General features: G+C 43.6%; 1 long non-coding RNA gene across 1 annotated transcript in view; it reads left to right on the top strand.

Annotated features, from left to right (window-relative positions):
- Positions 1-6,838, top strand: part of LOC145423571 (uncharacterized) — a 71,086-nt gene extending 64,248 nt beyond the window's left edge. Inside the window, exons 2-3 of the long non-coding RNA XR_013904619.1 lie at positions 5,394-5,789; positions 5,868-6,838. This is a non-coding gene — a long non-coding RNA (uncharacterized LOC145423571). The remainder of the gene's footprint in view (positions 1-5,393; positions 5,790-5,867) is intronic.
- The last annotated feature ends 14,832 nt before the right edge of the window (positions 6,839-21,670 follow it).

Raw genomic sequence — 21,670 nt, 5'->3', positions numbered from 1 at the left:
TTCTTCCATTTTTAAGTCACCTTCTTTCACCTCAACAGAGCATGCATTCCTGTTATTAAATACTAAACTGAATGAAGAGAGACCCACAAACGAGCAGAAACTGAATTTGGATTCAGTAAAGGCCTAGTGGAGAATTATGTAGTTGAGTTTGTTTGTTTCAGAGTCAGAGAGCCGTGTCTCTCTACAGTTTTGTTTCAAAATAGCTGATAACTATTCACTGATAGCTGCTAACATCTGCAAACAAATATAATTCTATAAAGTTGTTCTATATAGTGTGTAACTGTTAATATAGAGGGTTATTAAATTTATTGCTAATGAAATTGTAACCCAGTGTTAAAAACAGGATTAAAAGCATAAATATTGATACTCTTTTGATTAAAATACTCATTACACAATGGGAATAAATATTGATAAAAAGCAATTAAATATAATAAATGCTGATAAAAAGCATGTAAACATAAGTTTAATCAATATGTGGATAAATGGTGTGGAGGCAGGACTGACCCTCCCCCAATCTGTGTGCGCTGCTCGGACACCTGTGTGTGCCTTCATGTACCAATCAGCTACGCTAGAGATACAGATGGAAGGAGAAAGAAGCTATCTGGATAGTAAAAGCCTTTTTGGTGAAAGTACTTGGAGAGTATTAGTGAATTCTGAAGGCCATGCAAGCACTGTGAAGCCCTGTATAGCATTTGCTGCTTCACATTGGGCCTGTCTCAATATGCAAACTTCTAAGGGTCTGAACAGAGTTTCATCATGTTATTTTTGCACTATTATGTTCCGCCACATGTTGTTGTTACATGGGTTGATTAAGGTAAACATTAGGCTGACATCTGGGGCCAGAGCTGAAACTCTTCTGGGCCAGCACAGGACCACCATTGTATCTGCAGCTGGCCTTGTGCTGGCCCATGTGTGGGCCACCTCTGGCAAACCTGATCTGGCAAACCTGATCTGGTCCACCAAAGGGCCGTCATTCTTTGCGGTATGTGGGCCATGTATAAGCACATTGTGTGGGCCAGATCAGGGCCATAACAATTTTACTGTGTGGGTAATAGTTTATGTTACACTTCTTTTGCCCCGGATCACATTTTATTCACTACTGCTGTGTTTCTACCTCATTGTAAATAAAGTCATTGTCCACACCACAGCTCGGAGTCTGTTTTGGGTTCACTCCACGCTCTGGCGACAGCCCTGACACTTGATTAGATGTTATGGCTTTGTTCCACTGCGGTTATCAAAGGTCATGACTAAGATTCATCTTGGTATCTGTTACTGGCCCACGTTTGTTCTTTAGTTAATTATATATTTGCAAGTTGAAAACAACATGCATGAGATAGCAGTGGGACACATATTTGTGTTGAAGGGCTTTATTTTGTGTGTGTGTCCTCAGTGAACTGTATCAGTCTCTGCAGTATCTTCCAGCTGCAGCAGTCACTTCAGTTTCTGTTCAGTCTGACTGAGGGAGGTTTTTGTACGACTGTTTTTCACTGTGTGAACACATACTGGCTGTTAATGTAGTGCTGACTCTGACAGTAATAAACTGCTGCATCTTCAGCCTGGACTCCACTGATGGTCAGAGTGAAGTCAGAGTTTGATCCACTGCCTGTAAAACGAGCTGGAATCCCTGATACTCAACTGCTAGCAGAGTGAATGAGCAGTTTAGGATCTCCTCCATCTTTCTGTTGGTACCAGTGTAAACGGTGATTGTTGTTCCAAACATAAACATCCTGACTGGTCGTACACTTGATGTTCACAGATCCTCCCACAGCAGAGCTCACTGCTCCAGGCTGAGTCACTGTGATCTGTCCTCTGGACTCTGAGGACACAGAGACAACAACATAAAGCAGCTTCATGGTTTTGTGGGCTTCATTTCAGAGGGACAGATGTTGATAGAGGAGAGGAGTTTGATTCTCTGGACTTTACCTGTGAAGCAGCAGCAGAGGAGAGTCCAGCTGTCAGGACAGCTGTCAGTCATCCCGGTTTCAAGGTTCAAGGTTCAAGGTTCAAGGTTCTTTATTATTTGTCACATGCATAGTTATACAAGTATAACACACAGTGAAATGTAAATATATATATATATATATATATACACATATAGCAGCAGAGGAGAGTCCAGCTGTCAGGACAGCTGTCAGTCATCCAGTGTTCAAGGTTCAAGGTTCAAGGTTCAAGGTTCTTTATTATTTGTCACATGCATAGTTATACAAGTATAACACACAGTGAAATGTAAATATATATATATATATATATATATATATACACATATAGTATATACACTGGGTGAATGTGCAGTAGTAGCAGCAAGCAGGTGAATTCTGTACATTAATATGAATAGATATCTGACTATTTTACAGGATAGACAATATAAACATTTAAAATTAAAGGAATTGAAATGTACATTGTGCCTTGGTTTAGTGTCTGGAAGAGTCCTGTCTCAGTCAATTATAGATGATGTGAGAGGGCGGGTGTGTGTGTTTAGGGCACGGATGGCTTGGGGATAGAAGCTCCTCTTGAGTCTCTCTGTCCTTGCCCGGATGATGCGGAACCTTCTACCAGATTGCAGAAGTTGGAACAGTTTGTTGCCAGGATGGGACGGGTCCTTCAGTATCTGCGCTGCTCTAGTCTGGCATCTCCTGGTGTAGGTGTCCTGAAGCGGGGGGAGAGCAATCCTGCAGCAGCGTTCTGCTGTACGGATCACTCTCTGGAGAGCTTTTTGGTCCTTCACACAGCTGTTCCCGAACCACGATGTCATGTTCTGTGTGAGGATGCTCTCCACAGCGCCTGTATAGAAAATCCTGAGGATCTTTGGAGAGACCCTGAACTTCCTCAGTTGTCGAAGGTGATACAGGCGCTGCCTAGCCTTTTTGGTCTGGACCTGAATGTGGGCAGACCATGTCAGGTCTGAGGAGATGTGGACACCAAGATACTTGAAGGACTGCACCCTCTCCACTGGAGCTCCATTGATGATAATGGGCTTGTAGTCTCTGTGCTGACCCCTTCTGAAATCCACCACCAGCTCCTTGGTCTTGCTGACGTTCAGCTGGAGGTGGTTGTCCTGGCACCACGATGCCAGATTCTTCACTTCATCCATGTAGGCCGCCTCATCGTTGTTGGAGATGGCACCCAACACCACTGTGTCGTCAGCAAACTTCACAATGGTGTTGGAGCCATGGGTGGCCACACAGTCCGAAGTGTAGAGGGAGTAGAGCAGTGGCGAGAGGACACATCCCTGAGGTGCTCCTGTGTTGATGGTGATGCTGTTGGAGAAGCACCTGCCCACCCTCACCACCTGAGTTCTGCCAGTGAGGAAGTCCAACACCCATGCACACAGACGGCTGTTAAGTCCCAGATCCCTCAGCTTTGTGAACAGTCTGCAGGGCACTATTGTGTTAAACGCTGAACTGTAATCAACAAACAGCATTCGCACATAGTTACCCTGTTTCTTGTCCACGTGGCTGAGAGTGGTGTGTAGGACGTGGGCGATGGCATCCTCTGTGGATCTGTTGGATCTGTAGGCGAACTGCAGCGGATCTGTGGTGTCTGGGATGGAGGAGGAGATGATGTTCTTCAGCAGCCTCTCAAACACCTTCATTACTACCGAGGTCAGTGCAACTGGCCGGTAATCGTTCAGGGATGAGGGTTTGCTGTTCTGGGGAAGGGGGATGGTGGATCTTTTGAAGCATGTGGGGACCACAGACTTCGCCAGGGACTCGTTGAAGATGTAAGTGAACACACCTGCTAGCTGGTCAGCACAGCAGCGCAGCAGACGGCCGGTGATGCCGTCTGGCCCCGCCGCTTTCCTTGTGTTCACTCTCCTCAGTGCCGCTCGGACGTCATGCTCCGCGATGCTGGTCACCGGTCTCTCGCTGATGACGTCACTGTCCTCGGTAGTCAGGCGGTAGATAGCATTAGCCGCGTGGCTAACCTCGAAACGGGCGTAGAACCGATTCAGCTCGTTGGTGCAGAGTCGGCGTTGATCGGCGCAGTGTCCCTGGCTTTGTAGTCCGTAATGGTGCGTAGTCCGTGCCACATACTCCGTGTGTCGCCCTGGTGGAAGTGGGACTCCACACGTTCCCGGTACCTGCGTTTGGCATCTCTCACCGCGCGCTGCACACCGTATGAGGCCGCTTTGTAGGCGCTCATATCGCCAGTGGCGAGACCCGCGTTGTAGGAGGCGGTCCTGGCGTTTACTGCAGTGCGGATCGATCTGTCCATCCACGGTTTCTGGTTTGGGAATGTGGTGACTCTCGCAGTGGGGATAATCTCCTCCGCTAGCATATTGACGAAGCATACTGCTACTTCCATAAACTCGTTGATGTCGACTGCGCATGCTCTGAACATGTCCCAATCTACGTCGTTGAGTGCGTCCTGTAGCGTAGCTTCTGATTGGGCAGTCCACCGTTTTACTTCCTTCGTGGTCACGTCTTCCCTCCGTATGCTTTGTTTATACTGGGGAATGAGGAAGATGGCGTTGTGGTCAGACTTCCCAAAAGCCGGGTGTGAGACAGCTTTGTAGCCCTGCTTGTATGGCGTGTAGCAGTGATCCAAAATTCGATCCCCTCTCGTTGGACACGAGACATGCTGGTAAAAGTTTGGCATGACTAGTCTGAGGTTCGCTTTGTTAAAGTCTCCTGCTACAATGAGGGCTGCACCCGGGTCCTTGTTTTGAAGCGAGCTCAGCACATCATGTAATTCGGACAAAGCCATACCTGTGTCCGCTTGGGGTGGGATGTAGACCGCCGTGGCGATGACTGAGGTGAACTCACGGGGCAGATAGAAAGGGCGGCACTTAATGCTCAGGAACTCCAGATGTGGCGAGCAGCCGCTGGAGAGAGTAGAAATGCTCCTGGCATCACACCACTTTCTGTTTACCATGAAACACACTCCTCCACCTTTGGTTTTGTTCGACTCTGCCGTTCTGTCCGCGCGGAGCACAAAGAATGAATCCGACGGAGTTACGGCCTGGTCCGGCACAGTGGGGGACAGCCATGTCTCCGTGAAGCACAGAATGTTGCAGTCCCTCATGTCACGTTGGAAGGTGACCCTTGCTCTTAGGTCGTCGAGCTTGTTCTCCATGGATTGTACATTGGCCAGTAGGATACTGGGCAGTGGTGCGCCTGCTGTCTCAGTCTGTTCCTAATACCAGCGCGTTTTCCCCGGCGCTTCTTTGTTCTGCGCCTCGGATGAGCGGCCCGTCCTTTGTTGTTCTCCGTGCCGCGTAGAATCTCTGGCGGCCAGGAAGGGTCAGGTTTAAAAGTGTCCGAGATTAGATGTGCAACCTTGGCACCGATGTTTACAAGTGATCCGCTGTCGTATACTATAAGACTAGAGGATTTTGGGATGTAAACCAGAGCAAAAAATAAGTAAAAAACAAGAAAAGTGGATAGTCGGAGCTAGGGATGGGTATCGAAAACCGGTTCTTGTTGAGAACCGGTTCCCACTGTTTCAATTCCTTGGAATCGTTTGCCATTTTTGCAAACGATTCCCTTATCGATTCCAGTCGCCCCGAATGACGTCACCACGTTGCGGAGCGTCATTTACCTGGCAGGAAACATGGCGCCTAAGCGGCTCAAACGCTCAAAAGTTTGATTATACTTTATGAGAACCGATGACAACAGGGCAACTTGCAAAGTAGATATTTCATTTAAGGGAGGAAACACTACGAATATGCAAAAGCATTTGCTCACAAAACACGCGATGACACGCGTTTTTAATTCCGCTCCGGACTCGTGACTCTCAACCCAGCAGCAGCGCTAACGTTTGCACGTCCTCTCCCGTTAATGCGGCAGGTAAATAATCAACTAACAGTGCATATTATGTTAGCGCAATCTGCCTTATTACAAGACCTGCCATTACTGTACATGTAGGTGACCATGATGAGAGAGACAGACAGAGTCTGGCTGGCGCTCGCTGGCAGTTCTCGCTGCAGTCTACCGGTAGCGTCTCCTTTCAGGCCAGGATAGACTAATGTCACCGAGCAGTGTCTAAGTTTGTGGTCAAAGGCTTGCACCCATTTGCCACAGCAGATGCCCCCGATTTTTGGTAAGTGAATGTGTTTAATTGTGGGCAGGGACATTACTGGATATTCTTGTGTAATTGCCACAGAACAATTTATGTTATACTTTGTTATTGCTACAGAAGAATGTTGCAGCTTTAAGGCAGGGATGACTCCTGGAGTTGCTTTCTCACTGCATATGCTTTATTTCACAATCAGATCGATTCGATAACAAAAACATACAGCAGCTCCTCTCCTACTCCTAGCCCTTCGCTGCGGTGGAAAAAAGAACGACTTCAATCCCCTTCAAGGAACATACGTACAAAATAGTTTTCCTGATACACCAATGGGGCGTTCAATGCCATCTTGTAAATATGAGTACTCTGGCAGAGTAACAGTTCAAATGAAAAATACAACAGAACAAACAAGCAAACAAAAAAAGAAGTGTGGGGTACCTTTGAACCAATGAACAAAGTATAACAATTTATACTTTTTAACATAACCCGACCCCGTCAATATGTGATATGTCTCACAAGAATATTTATTTTATTATTTTTACATTTACAATTTTTTTTCCTGGGGACCCTGTGACACCCCATTGAAGAGCCGTAGGCTGGATCTCTCAAGATCTCACTGTTGGGTTTGTAAGGCCATGTTACTCCTAAATTTCTATCTTGTTCAAAGAGAAGATATAAAACAAAGCTCTGAGCTAATCGACCTTAGTGTTCTCCTTTTTTAAAAAAAAAAAAAGAATCGATAAGAGAATCGATAAAGAATCGAATCGTTAAACAGAATCGAAAATGGAATCGGAATCGTTAAAATCTTATCAATACCCATCCCTAGTCGGAGCGGAGCGGTCAGGAAGGCGTCTGGACGTGGCCGCGCCATCTTCAACTCTCAGGACTATAAACTCTCCCAGAGCACTGGAGCATGGTGCTGCTGATGCAAAGTGCCTCTCTATGGAAATGAACTGACTGACTTGGATCAGTCTGACGATGCTGTTTATCAGGAATGATTCAATCCATCGTAGTATTGAGCAGATATATCAGTTTGTTCTTCAGAATATTCTTATTCCAAAATATTTTCTATTATTTAAATGTTTTGTTTTATGGTTCATTGATGGATTCACATGTTTATCATAATATTTAGTAAGAATATATCTCGATTAATTAAAAATATGAATTAAGGAGGTCACAGGTTTGATTTGCCTTCTGTGGCGGAGGTGTGGTCCTTGGCTCATCTGCAGGGGAGGAGTGGTACAGTGAGCTCAAGGGGGCGGTGCCGGGAGGCAGGTGAGCCACAGGTGGTGGCGACTGACTGATGACGTTGTCTCTTTCTGTTTCTCTATATAGTGAAGACAGAGTCGAGCGGGGACGGGGAGAGCTGGACTGGAACAGACTGTGTTCCTTGAGTTCATAACTGTCAGTAAAACGCAATAATAGTGAGCACAATCATCGTGTGTGTTGTGTACTTTTACACCTTTCTAACAATCCTATTTATGTGAAGTTGGGATAAGGTTCCAAGAAACTTAAAACCTCTGTGAAGTGTGAGTGAGGTCAAAGGTCATGAAGCTCAAGTGTCAGCATTATAAGTTAGCTTTTTAGGAGTTTCACCATTTTTCTGTTGGTAACAGAACATGTCATTACCTTCATCTACCCCAGGATTGGTTGTAAATCTGAGGGTGATGGAGACCAATAAACTTCTTTTGATGAAATAATATATACTATGTTTGTTGACTCCAGAAACACCAACAGTGACATCTGGAGGAGGTTCCCCACATGTTTTGTTTTTTTGTTTTTTTTTTTTAAATGTGCATTACACGTGTGGCATGCCACTATACTGTGGAGAACAACAGTCACTTATGGGGAAAAACGCTCGTCCCAAACGAGTTTAAAGGCATTTGAGTCTCAAAAAGTGGTTTTAGTGTCAGGGTTACAGTTAGGTTATAGTTAGGCATTCACTTTTGATGGTTAAGGTTATAGTAAGCAGTTAGGAAAAGCATTATGTCAATTAGATATCCTCACTAAGATATGAAAACCAGTGTATTTCTTTGAGTGTGTGTACTCAGTCAACTGTATCAGTCTCTGCACTTGAGAGAGGTTTTTGTATGATGGCTTTTCACTGTGTGAACACATACTGACTGTTAATGTAGTGATCACTCTGACAGTAATAAACTGCTGCATCTTCAGCCTGGACTCCACTGATGGTCAGAGTGAAGTCAGAGTTTGATCCACTGCCTGTAAAACGAGCTGGAATCCCTGATTGTCGAGTGCTAACATACTTAATGAGCAGTTTAGGAACTCCTCCATCTTTCTGTTGGTACCAGGATAAAAGATGGTTGTTGCTCCAAACACGAACATTCTGACTGGTCCTGCACTTGATGCTCACAGTTCCTCCCACAGCAGAGCTCACTGCTCCAGGCTGAGTCACTGTGATCTGTCCTCTGGACTCTGAGGACACAGAGACAAAAACATAAAGCAGCTTCATGGTTTTGTGGGCTTCATTTCAGAGGGACAGATGTTGATAGAGGAGAGGAGTTTGATTCTCTGGACTTTACCTGTGAAGCAGCAGCAGAGGAGAGTCCAGATGAGGACGCAGATCAAAGTCATGTTTTTGATGAGGAGGATTTCTGTGGCTTCTGTTGTGATGAAGGACAGCTGTCAGTCATCCAGTGTTCAACTCTCAGGACTATAAACTCTCCCAGAGCACTGGAGCATGGTGCTGCTGATGCAAAGTGCCTCTATGGAAATCATCTGACTGACAGAAACATGCAAGTTAGAATAGAATAGAAAGCCTTTTTTTTTCACTATAAAGTTGTACAAAGAGATACAGAGAAAATGAGACAAAGACACAAATTTGCAGGGGGAGAAGTGCCAGAAACACATTATATTAGATTAATATTTCAAACATGACAAAATGCTAATCTTACAGCAGCTGCTGTGTGTGTTGCATCATATTGCTGTAATTGTTTATATGCTTTATATATTCTGAGCTAAGTTGATCTATAGTGTTACATCATATTCTATAAGGATGTTATGTGTTTGTAGACTTTCTGCCCAGTTTGACCCATTTAGCACACGTCAGCCTGTTTAAGGCTCTGATATCTATTCTGTGTGACTTAAAGCAGTTATGACATGGTCTGATTTTCTCACCCAATAAAGGAATATTTCATATATCAGTCTACTCTTCATTTTATCAGACACAGTTTTCACAGCTCGTACATTTTCCTTTTCACACATGTATGTAAGCATTGAGCCAAATGTAATAATGCCAACATATTAAACGAACAATATTTGTCTCTTATGTATAATACATCTGTATATACACTTTTGAGTGAAGATTTAAGGTGATAGGAAATATAAACTGCAACTTGAATCTTTCAAGTTCAAGCTCACTGCTGTAATATATGTATATATACACACACACACACACACATATATATATATATATATATATATATATATATATATATATATATATATATATATATATATATATATATATATATATATATATTTCCAGTCCTCAGATACTCAACTAATCAAAGTGATGTCATGACAAAAATGAATGACCAACAAGACATTTTTTCTCCTTCATTTCTGTCACACAAAGCTGTATGAAATCTTTCTCGCGGTTAGCATCATGGTTGCTAGGCAACCTGAACAGCGCGACGCAGGCTAGACCGTCCCATTTCACAAGCCTCTCACTTCCGCACAATCTTGTACTCATAGTACGCACCGTACGCAGTACACGTAGTGCGCGTACTTCAAGCTTGCAGACCCTGAATTGGGACACAGCCACGGACTTTACACAGAGACCTGACTGAACTGGAACAGAGGGAGCATGGGAACCAAACCTAGGAACTAGAAATCATAGCAAAAGACATAACCAGAATAACCTAAAGCATAAGATAATAATAATTAACACAAAACACTGGGTCACATGACCCAGGACCATGACACTTATAGCACTAGAATTAAATAATAAGAGAAGGATTCTGGATCAGCATCATGATGAAAACTTGTGGCCGTAGTATATACAGTATTCTGGAGAAGGTATAAAATGTCACCGTATGTGTGTGTGTGTGTGTTTTATGTGTATGGATTTTTTAAATTATTACTCATCATATATTACTGTCTATTAAAGTCCTGTAGTAATTTGTCCATCAGCCTTTGGAAGGTGGCCGGTGCCCCATGTAGGCCAAATGGCATCACCGTGAACTGGAACAGGCCGGCAGGTGTCCTGAAGGCGGTGTGCGGTCGAGAAGACTCCTCCAGTGGCACTTGCCAGTAACCTTTGCAAAGATCCAAGGTGGTGATGTACCTGGCCGCTCCGATCTTCTCCAGCAAATCCTCGGTTCGAGGCATGGGGTAGGCATCAAACTCTGAAATGGAATTAAGCTTCCGGAAATCAATGCAGATGCGTAGGGAGCCATCTTTGAAGATGATGACCACCGGGCTACACCACTCTGAGCAGGACGGCTCTATCACCCCAAGCTCCAGCATCTTCTCCACCTCCTGTCGCAGTTTATCCACTAGGTGTTGTGGAACCCGGTATGGACGTTGGCGGATGGGATGTCCATCCTTTAGGCGTATCACATGTTCGACAAGGGTGGTCCTGCCGGGGTTAACTGAACACAGAGATGAAGTCTCCCAAAGGACTTGGAATAGCTCAGCAGCCTGCTGTGGGGTAAGATGAGTCAGCACCGGAGACATCGTATCGGCTACCTGCTCGGGTTCTGTCTTCCCTTCTCTTGGCATTTCTCTTGCCATCAGAGCTTTCGCAGGGGCCTGGTGGGCACGCTCTTCCCATTCTTTCAGGAGATTCACATGGTAAGTCTGCTTCGGTTTCCTCTTTTCAGGATGATGAATCTCATAGGTCACTGGCCCCATTCTGCGAAGAACTGTGTATGGCCCTTGCCATTTCGCCAGAAGTTTACTGTTGGCTGACGGGAGAAGTAACAACACCTTTTGACCAGGTTGAAATTCACGTTGCCGGGCCTGTTGGTCATACCAGGTCTTCTGGCTTCGTTGAGCGTCTCGCAGGTTGACCTCGGCCTCTTCATGGTATCTCCCCAACCGATCTCTCATTTCCAGCACAAATTGCACCACTCCTTTATCATTTGGAGCAGAAGCAGGAGACTCCCAACCCTTCCGGAGGAGATCCAATGGCCCCTGCACATCCCAACCATAGAGTAGCTCGAATGGTGAGAAACCAGTGGAAGCCTGGGGAACTTCTCTGTACACAAACAGCAGGAAGGGTAGCCACTGGTCCCAGTCTTTCCCAGTGTCTGACACAAACTTCTGCAGCATCCTCTTCAGAGTTTGGTTGAACCTCTCCACTAACCCATCTGTCTGTGTATGGTAGGGTGACGTCCTGATGGCAGAGATGCCTTGCTGGTTGTGGAAGAGCTGCATCAACCTAGAGGTAAAGTTAGTCCCTTGGTCGGTCAAAATCTCATCTGGTATCCCCACCCGGGAGAACAGCTGTACCAGTGCACGCAGAACATTGGGTGCCATGAGCGCACACAGGGGGAACGCTTCTGGGAAATGAGTCGCATAATCACACACCACCAAAATGTACTGATGACCCCGACTGCTTTTTACCAGAGGACCCACAATGTCCATAGCTATCCTACGGAAGGGGGTGGAGATGACCGGAAGTGGCTGTGGCAGGGCCCTGTCTGACTTGCGAGCTGGACAAGTTTTCTGGCAGGTAGGGCATGTACGGCAATATTTTTGTATGTCTGTGTACATTGATGGCCAAAAGAAACGTGAGCTAACTCACATATAGGTTTTTTGGCGACGCAGATGACCTGCCCAGGGGAGGGTATGTGCTAATTGCATAATGAGGGGTCTACAACTAGAAGGTATCACAAGCCGTTGGTGGTCACCGTCAACTGCATACAACACATTTTTGTCAACAATGAACTTCTCTTTCCCTCCCCATTTCCCAGTTCCCCCTTCAGTCACATTAGCAAAGAAAACTTTCAACGTTTCATCCTCCCTTTGCAACAAAGTGATATTTTCTGGTACATCCCATTTCATGCTCTTAGTGTCCGGCCCCTTTGACCATAGCTGCTTCTCAATGCGGCGTTGGCGGCGGGATTTTCTTGGCCCATTAGTGCCACCCTCGCACAGACTACTGTCAAAGTCTGGCAAGGGTTGGCATCCAGCCTTCATTTGGGCTCTAGTGACCACTGGGCCAGACACGTTTAATTTAGCATTCCCCTTATCCCCCACATCAGTCTCTGTCCACTGTTCTTCTTTTTCTTGCAGCAAGTCCATGAGTACAGGCAAGTCCATCCCCAGAATAACCTCTACAGGCAAGTTCTGTACCACCCCAACTGACAACAGGTATGGCTGTTCATTAATAGTCACTGTTACCTCCACTTTTGGGTATGGATGTTTATCGCCATGCACACATAAAACTTCTTCCTGTCTGCTATAGTCCACACTGTTCACTGGTACCAAACTATGCTTAATTAAAGACATAAAACTACCAGTGTCCAGCAAAGCAGTAGCCTGCAGACCATTGACCTTTACTTTTTTATAGCGTTGCACATCCACTGGCTGGACCCTTGTGGGCTCCATCTCCAGCCGGGGTGCATAGCAGACACCAGTGACTTTAGCCTTCCGGATAGGGCATACCGAGGCTTTATGACCTGGCTGCTGGCAATAATAACAAAGAAAGTCCTTACCCGCTCCTCGTAAGTTTGATGCCTTGGGGTTTTCTGGTGGCTCTGGGTTGCTCTCCCTTTTCAGAAGACCCGATGATGGGAGTGGTGGTCGCTGTGGCATCCCAGATGAGCGTGCAGGTGGTGCTCCTTTACGCACATTGAAGTACTGTGACACCAGCTTAGCAGCGGTCAGTCCATCTGCTGGCTCATGCTCCCTCACCCAGGTCCTCACCTCCCCTGGAAGTACCTGGATTAACTGCTCCAAGATGATAGCTTCTCCCATCTCTTCTTTAGTATGCTGCTCTGGTCGGATCCAGCGCCGATAGAGGCCCTTCAGGCGATAATAGGTCTCAGTGGGGATCTCACCAGGTGGAACTGTATTGGACCGGAACCTCTGCCGATACGTCTCAGGGGAAATGTCAAATTTGGTTAGCAACGCCGCTTTTAAATCTTCATAACGATGGGCTCTTTCTTCATCCATTGCAGTGTAGGCCTCCAACGCCTTCCCCAATAGCAGTGGAACCAGACGACAGGCCCATTCACTCTCTGGCCATCTACAGGTTTTGGCAACTCGCTCAAAACGCAACAAATAGTTCTCAATGTCTTCCCCCATCTGATAGGGTGGAATTTTTGGCCCAACAGATCGCATCCACTCTGAGACTGACTGGTCGAGGCTGTTGGTCACTGCTTGTGACTGACGAGAGGGAACCTCCTCTGGGGGATCCCGGTATCCTCTTTGACGTGCAGGTGTAGGCAGTACCATTCTGGGGCTGCTTGCTGTTGCGGTGCTTGGCGTGGCCATTGCTGCTGTGGTGCTTGCTCCGGCTGGTGCTTGGGCTGGACTTTGCTGACCAGCAAAATCTGAATGCAGCTGAGCGTTGGGAGGGGAAACAGTCCTCAGCCCCCTGAGTTCTGCCAAAAAAACCTCCTCTCTCCTTTGCTGTCCCGCCAGGAAGTCCCTCATCATCGCAATCAGCTCTCCATTTGGGTCACGTGCTGAGGTCGAAGCTGTAGGCAATTCTGGACCAATCCTGCCGGAAACCTCCTCCTCCTCCTCTGCTGAAGAAGACGACGCCGGCACTGTGTCCCATGCCAGCTCCTCTGCTGTCTTCTCCACTGGAAGCTCATGCTGCTGGGACCGCAGCCCTGTGCGCTTAACTGGGAGGCGCGTTTTCCTCTTCCGACTAGCAATCCCACTTCTGACACCATATGTCGCGGGGTCCTCTCCTAAACTTCTCCCGAACAAATGCAGGCGTAGTCAGGAAGCATTCAGTGTGGATAATTTATTCTGCCGGCCTCCCAGGTGCACAAAAGATTATTTACAAAGAAAATAGGAAACTAACTTAAGTCAACACAAAACAAACATCTATATACAAAACACAGTCTGCATGTTACCCTCTCTGTAACATCTCACTGAAAGAACCCAGGTAGGCCCTGACAGCCTTCTTTTATACCCCATGACCCCTCCCACTAGGCATAATAGTCATCTCTTTATTATTTCTTTTACCAAACAATCTTTCCCCCTCAGCTTATTTCCAGCTGTATTCCTACAATACATATATGTAAATACAGACATTTATGGCCAATTCCAGGCAGCCTACAGTGTTTCACAACAACAAAAAAACAAACAAAAAAAATAATGCAGTTCGCGTGACCTTTCAAGCGCGCGCAAACCCACTATTTGAACCCGAGAACACCATACCATCGGCTTGCATAACCCCCATTCAATCGGCGATCACAGCGAGTCTCCGCGACCGGCTTTATTAAAGGTAAGTGGGAAAATATGTTGGCCACCCTCTGCGCTGCTCAAAATATACCTCTCACCCCTTTTTGTTTATCTGCCCGGTCGACGAAAAGACGCGCAGTAATTGTAGAAACTAATGGTGGTGGTGCGTGTATGCGCCCAGATCAGCTGTCTGCGGCCCGGGACGGTGTAACTCCGTCACAACAGGGAACAATAACGCCTGTACCAGTTGTTGTATAGCAGAGGTGCTCAAGTATAAAAACAATAATAAACACAATGCTTTGGTTCTATAACATTTTTCTATCATTACTTTATTTTGGATTAGGTGCATGAGCTTTTAAGTATGGATAATTAAATAATAGATTAATGAAACACCAGAGTGTGCCCTGTTCTGAGATGTACAGCAAGTGGAGAGTGACAGATGAGATGAGGAGATGGAAGAGTGACTCACAGGCAGAGCCGAGTTCATTTCCCACAGTTTTGTGGTTTAATGCTTCCGAGCGCTGTCACCAATCTTTGCATTTTATTATCATCTCATAACACTTCTTTAATCAGCTACCATCTCTGCTGTGGACTTTTTACTGTCTACAGTCTCAAAGCAACACAGACCTCCATCACTATCTGCAGCAGGAGCAGCAGCAACCCCTCAACAGCAACAGTGTTGTTGTTATTCAGCCTGGTTCCATGTGCCCCTTTTGAACTTTGAGCACCCGTCCCTTCCAGCATCTCTGCACGGCCCTGCTCAGAATCATCATCTGTTTTAGGTTGACATTTTATATGTTTTGTAGAATAACAGGACAAACTGTGAGACTGGAAAGACTTGAGCTTCATGCTCTGTTTTGTGACGTAGTGTGTAATGCTCAGCAGTATTATCATTTTAACTGGTTCTGTGCGCGATCTGAAGACACTAAGTGTTTGTGAGAGAACATAAAACTGTTTTGATGCATTTGTGAGGTTTTACCTGATGAGTTTTAAGTTTTGTCATTGTAGCTTGAAAATTAATTTTAATGTTTAGAGTTATGATAAAGAAGGTGGAAGCATTAAAGTGATGTATCTTAACAGTTGTAAAATGTAAATGACAAATTGGATTATTGGAATATAGTTTTATTGTGTTTCGTTGTTTTTTATGTAAAAATTATAATATTAATATGTTATGAAATTATGATTTAAAGAATTCATATTGTTGAGTTTGTTTGTCTCAGAGTCAGAGAGCCGTGTCTCTCTACAGTCAGAGGTTTTTGTACGGCGGCTCAATGAGTTTGTATCACTGTGGTACACGTTCGGTGGAGGAACCAGACTGCAAGTTGGAAGTAAGTCAGCCGTAGAGCTTTTTTTTTTTAAATGTAATTTTCTTTTCTTCAATTTCATTTAATATGAAAGGCTAGGAAACTTTTTATGTAACTGATTAATTATTTTATTCATAAATTTTGTCCTAAGAAACAAAGTCAGCTTTGGAAATGAATATTCAGACACTCAGGACAATTTCCAATGAAAATCTGGGATGTTTCATATTATTCATTATTATTTCTAGTTCTGATGGTAAAGTTGTATTTTGAGGGCTTGTAGGTTTAGTTCAGTCACACAGAGAGCCGTGTCTCTCTACAGTCAGAGGTTTTTGTACGGCGCCTCAATGAGTTTGTATCACTGTGGTGGACTTTTGGTGGAGGAACCAGACTGCAAGTTGGAAGTAAGTCAAACTTAAACCTCATTTACTTTAGCAAATTTCTTTCTTTTGATTATCTTAACTTTTCTGTTCAATGCGCCTAAAAAAACCTCAGGAAAATAGTTTTTAGATAAATCTTCATGAAGAAACAAAGTTAGCTTCAGAATAAATGTTAAAATGAATATTAAACACAATATAAAACATCAGAGTGGACTTGAGGATATTTTACATATACATACATCTGGTTAAGTCTCGAGAGCTTTTAGTTTTAATCCAGTCTGACAGAGTCAGAGAGCCGTGTCTCTCTACAGTCAGAGGTTTTTGTACGGCGCCTCAATGAGTTTGTATCACTGTGGTGGACTTTTGGTGGAGGAACCAGACTGGATGTTGGAAGTAAGTCAGCCTTAGAGCTTTTTTTTTTTAAATGTAATTTTCTTTTCTTTTCTTTAATTTCATTTAATATGAAAGGCTAGGAAACTTTTTGTGTAACTGATTACATATTTTATTCATAAATTTTGTCCTAAGAAACAAAGTCAGCTTTGGAAATGATTATTCAGACACTCAGAACAATTTCCAATGAAAAAAGTTAAACTGCACGGAGTGAAGATAAAGATCTCTGGTGTTCTTATTGTATCATATCATTTACAACAATGTAAGCAATAAAAAAAACACACATGAGGTAAGTATTGGTATTGAGTTTCTTATCCAGAACAAGCTGTTTATTATGAAGAACTGATGATGTGGAAGCTTAACATCTTTTAAAAGTGTTGACACATCTTTGTTTCGTTTTTTTGTTTTTTTATTTCCAGTGTAGTTTGAACATATTTCAGCTCAAACTGTGTGATGATTCTCTCTGTGCTGATATGCATGAGAGGTTTCTGAAAGGGAAGTGAAACAATGTGTGAGTGAATGACTGGTGGAGCAGAAAAAACACCTGACAGAAACTTCTTAACGGAGAAAATCAAATTGTGGTTCTTGTCCTCTAACCTGATTGGTGTTTCCTAGGTGATGCCCGCCCCGCCCTGAAGGTGCTGGGTCCCTCCAGTGAGGAGCTGAAACAGGGGAAGGCTACAGTCATGTGTGTGGCCAACAAGGGCTTCCCCTCAGACTGGAGTCTGTCCTGGAAGGTGGATGGCAGTGGCAGCATCAGCTGGGAGGAGAGCAGGAGCCCCGTGGTGCAGGAGAACGACGGCCTCTACAGCTGGAGCAGCACCCTGAGGCTCCCTGCAGACCACTGGATGAAGGTGGGCTCTGTGACCTGTGAGGCCACCCAGGGCTCCCACACTGTGGTCTCAGAGCCACTGATGAGAGACCAGTGTCCCCAGTCCTGACCTGACTAACTGTGACTTTCATGCTGGTCTTACTTTCAGTCTGCACTCTGTAGCTTTAAAAAAAAAAAAATCTAATTTCTTCTCTCATTTTTCATTGCTTTGTTTAAAGTTTAAAGTTTGTTTAAAGTTTTAAAGAATAAAAAAATATCTATATTAAATAAGAATTGAGTCTTTGTCTTACTTTTGTGGTGATGTCAATATTAAACTCTAAATAATGATTTCCAGGGTTCTAATTGGAAGCCAGTGTGCTATCTGTAGTCAATATGAGTCAGTAGAATTAAGTCACTTTCAATACATGAAGTAAAGCAAAGTTTATGTTAAAGAGTAAGTGCGAAGGGGAATTGAGAGACACTGCCATTACTAAGCAGGATATTAAAGACATTACATATATGCAAATTCATTGCATGCTGTGTAATGAAATGTTTCAGCATGTTGCAGTTTGTTGTATGAAACACTGAGCAGGTGGAGCAGAAAAGCGCTGTACAAGAATGAGTCTATTCTCGTGATCAGTGTTGGGGTAGGTATTTTAAGAAGTCATTTAATATACAGAGTTTTTTTGTTAAAAGTATTCAGTACGTTATTTTGTTTTGTTTTTTTTCTGTAAAATCACCTGAAACACAACATGTCATAACTGTCATTGAACAATATGAACTTGTAGGCTACAGTCTCTCACACCAACATAAATCCCTATCCTAACGACGACACACATATTTTCTTTCTCTTGGCATTTAGGTATATGAATACCTGTCAAGGGTCCTTGACATACAGGTCTCCGACTCGGAGGACAAAAATTAATGTCCTGTGTCTTAGGAGGGCAGGATTGCTTTGCTTTTTCTTTATACGATGCTTCGCAGTATTAGTTTTGCCTAACAACCTGTTTTTGACTCCTAAATTGTCATTAATGCAACCGCTCTACATAACAGTCAGTGTAACTGATTAGAAATCTTTTATTCATGAACCTACACATTACGCTTTATTTACTAGGTGTATGTATTTTAACAGAGCAAGAGGTGGACCACACGTTTGAAGAGCTGCTGGTCTTTATAACTGGGGCTGACTTACTTCCACCACTGCAACATAGACTTTTATGATCAGGAGTCGGGGATACGCATCGATGTGCAGCTTATCCTTGTATCTTCCGAGACGTGTTGCATACGAGGATCAATTTAAAGATCTTATGAACACTGCATTAAAAGGATTCCTGGGATTTGGAAAGCTGTAGCTGCATTTACATGAACTGATGCTGGAAAGCTGTGGTTGAAACCTGTGGCCTTTTGGGATGAAGTTGTGTTATTCTAAGTGTTCTGAAATGGGATTGCTCCTGGGCTTCTTCAAATTTGTACATTTTAAAAGTGTTTAGTATAAAAGTTTTTTGTTTTTACAAATGTGACTGTATATAGTTGTATTTATAGTCCCATTAAGACAGGTGGGGTATGCATGCAACAAGCCATGCACCAAAAAGTGATGCTCAGAAAATGCTTCAAGTATTGGAAGGAAAATAACAATTCATCTACAAATGTTCTTTTGAAAGGTTGTTGTGCAGTCATGTTTAAGTATTCGGTTATAATGTACTGCATAGTTTCTTGTTGCTGCGTTGTGTTTGTGTTGTTGTTTTAAATGTGCAATAGCTGCCTAACAAACTTTGAACTGAAAGACGCTGACTTTTGTAAAATAAAAGTATTGTAATGTCAGTTCTCATGGTGTCTCTTTACCAATTAAAGTTGAGGCTCACCTGTTACTGTCAAATACTGGTGTTGGGATCCACTGATGAGGGCTGTTCAGTACACAGGTAAGTGCTTAAGTCGAGGTAAACAGTTCAATAAATTTACCTTCATCTGTTCTCAAACTGAGAGCTCAAGATTCCATCTCAACTCAATTTGTTCAACTGCTTTCAGGAACAAAGCAGTTTTAACTCCTAAGTTTAAAGTCAGAGTTGGTTAACTCTGAGATTGGCAGCTGACCTTTGACTATAACCTGTTTAAATATTAATAACTCAATTTGAGGAATGTGAACATGTGTCAGTGCTATTATTAGAACACATACTAATATACACAGAGGGTAACGAGGGAATACACCACAGAAGGCAGACACAGCTGAACCTCATCAGACATGACGAATACACTCACACAGAACGCAGAATCCAAATAAAACAGGGAACCAGAGAATAGCTCTGAGACACGGGTTGACAGAACATAAGGAACAGAGGGACAAAGAGATGCGACTGGAAAACAGAAAATAAATGAAACAAATCATATTAATAATCAAAAACATGAATAGGAAGTCAACAGGTCTTTGGACCATGGCAGTGTTGAAGAGCAAAAAAGAGAAAATCTAAAAACCTGAGAAAGAAAAGATGGAAATTTGATCATTTGACTGATTTGGACTTAAAGTTTCTATTTGAAGTATTTGCTAAATTGTGAAGATAATTATGACTCACTGACTTTTGGTGAGTTCATTTAGTGTTAGATTTTTTTTCTTACAGAAATATGATTTTTGATAATGATCGATATTTAGAAATTGAGATTTATTTGAGCTGGTATGAAGCAGAGGTCAAAGGTCATAAATGATTTGTTAAAAATAAATGATATATTTCCAACTTTCTTTTCCTTTAGCAACAATGACATTTTCACTGTGTGTGTGTGTGTGTGTGTGTGTGTGTGTGTGTGTGTGTGTGTGTGTGTGTGTGTGTGTGTCCTCAGTGAACTGTATCAGTCTCTGCAGTATCTTCCAGCTGCAGCAGTCACTTCAGTTTCTGTTCAGTCTGACTGAGGGAGGTTTTTGTACGACTGTTTTTCACTGTGTGAACACAAGCTGGCTGTTAGGATAGTGACCACTCTGACAGTAATAAACTGCTGCATCTTCAGCCTGGACTCCACTGATGGTCAGAGTGAAGTCAGAGTTTGATCCACTGCCTGTAAAACGAGCTGGAATCCCTGAATATCGAGTGCTAATATGGTAAATGAGCAGTTTAGGAACTCCTCCATCTTTCTGTTGGTACCAGGATAACCAATTACTATTAACATTCTGACTGGTCGTACACTTGATGCTCACAGATCCTCCCACAGCAGAGCTCACTGCTCCAGGCTGAGTCACTGTATATTGTCCTCTGGACTCTGAGGACACAGAGACAAAAACATAAAGCAGCTTCATGGTTTTGTGGGCTTCATTTCAGAGGGACAGATGTTGATAGAGGAGAGGAGTTTGATTCTCTGGACTTTACCTGTGAAGCAGCAGCAGAGGAGAGTCCAGATGAGGATGCAGATCAAAGTCATGTTTTTGATGAGGAGGATTTCTGTGCCTTCTGTTGTGATGAAGGACAGCTGTCAGTCATCCAGTGTTCAACTCTCAGGACTATAAACTCTCCCAGAGCACTGGAGCATGGTGCTGCTGATGCAAAGTGCCTCTCTATGGAAATGAACTGACTGACTCACACAGGGACTTGGATCTATCAGCTCACATGTTATTGAATATAAGTATTTTTTGAAGAATGGTTTGGGGTTGAACTTAACTTAACCTGGACAGATTTGTGCCCAGTGAAATGAAAGTCCTTTGCACCATTTAATCACATTTAAATCGTCTGTCTGGACTAGTGATGTGCGAATCATGAACGAATCGTTCAATACTCGAGAATCACTTTACTGCCTCGTGAATCATGATTCACAACCCCAACTGACTCACTGACTCATCCCTGTTGCTGTTTGCAAACTATTTTCATTAGTAGAATTATATCTAGCTTATAATTAAAATTGTGGGGAAAAAAACAACAGCCAGTTATGGTTTAGGGCCCGGATGGCTGAGGGATAGAAGCTCCTATTGAGTCTCTCTGGCCTTGCCTGGATGATGCAGAACCTTCTTCCAGATTGCAGAAGTTGGAACAGTTTGTTGCCAGGATGGGACGGGTCCTTCAGTATCTGTGCTGCTCTAGTCTGGCATCTCCTGGTGTAGGTGTCCTGAAGCGGGGGGAGAGCAATCCTGCAGCAGCGTTCTGCTGTACGGATCACTCTCTGGAGAGCTTTTTGGTCCTTCACACAGCTGTTCCCAAACCAGGATGTGATGTTCTGTGTGAGGATGCTCTCCATAGCTATTTGACACATTTGAGGAAAATACTAATAAAATAAAATAAAAATAAATAAAATAAATGTTCCCTTTAGAAATCTTAATTTTTTTTGCTCTTTTTTGCTCTATAAAAATAGTTGTTTTTCTTTTCCAGTCACTCATCTTAGCAGTAGGATTTACATGAAAAGAGAAACAAATTAAG

Source organism: Astatotilapia calliptera, chromosome 22 (genome assembly GCF_964374335.1).
Source record: "Astatotilapia calliptera chromosome 22, fAstCal68.1, whole genome shotgun sequence".
NCBI classification, from domain to species: Eukaryota; Metazoa; Chordata; class Actinopteri; order Cichliformes; family Cichlidae; genus Astatotilapia; species Astatotilapia calliptera.
Note: the sequence above shows the minus strand (reverse complement) of the source record. Positions and strands in the feature narration are given on the sequence as shown.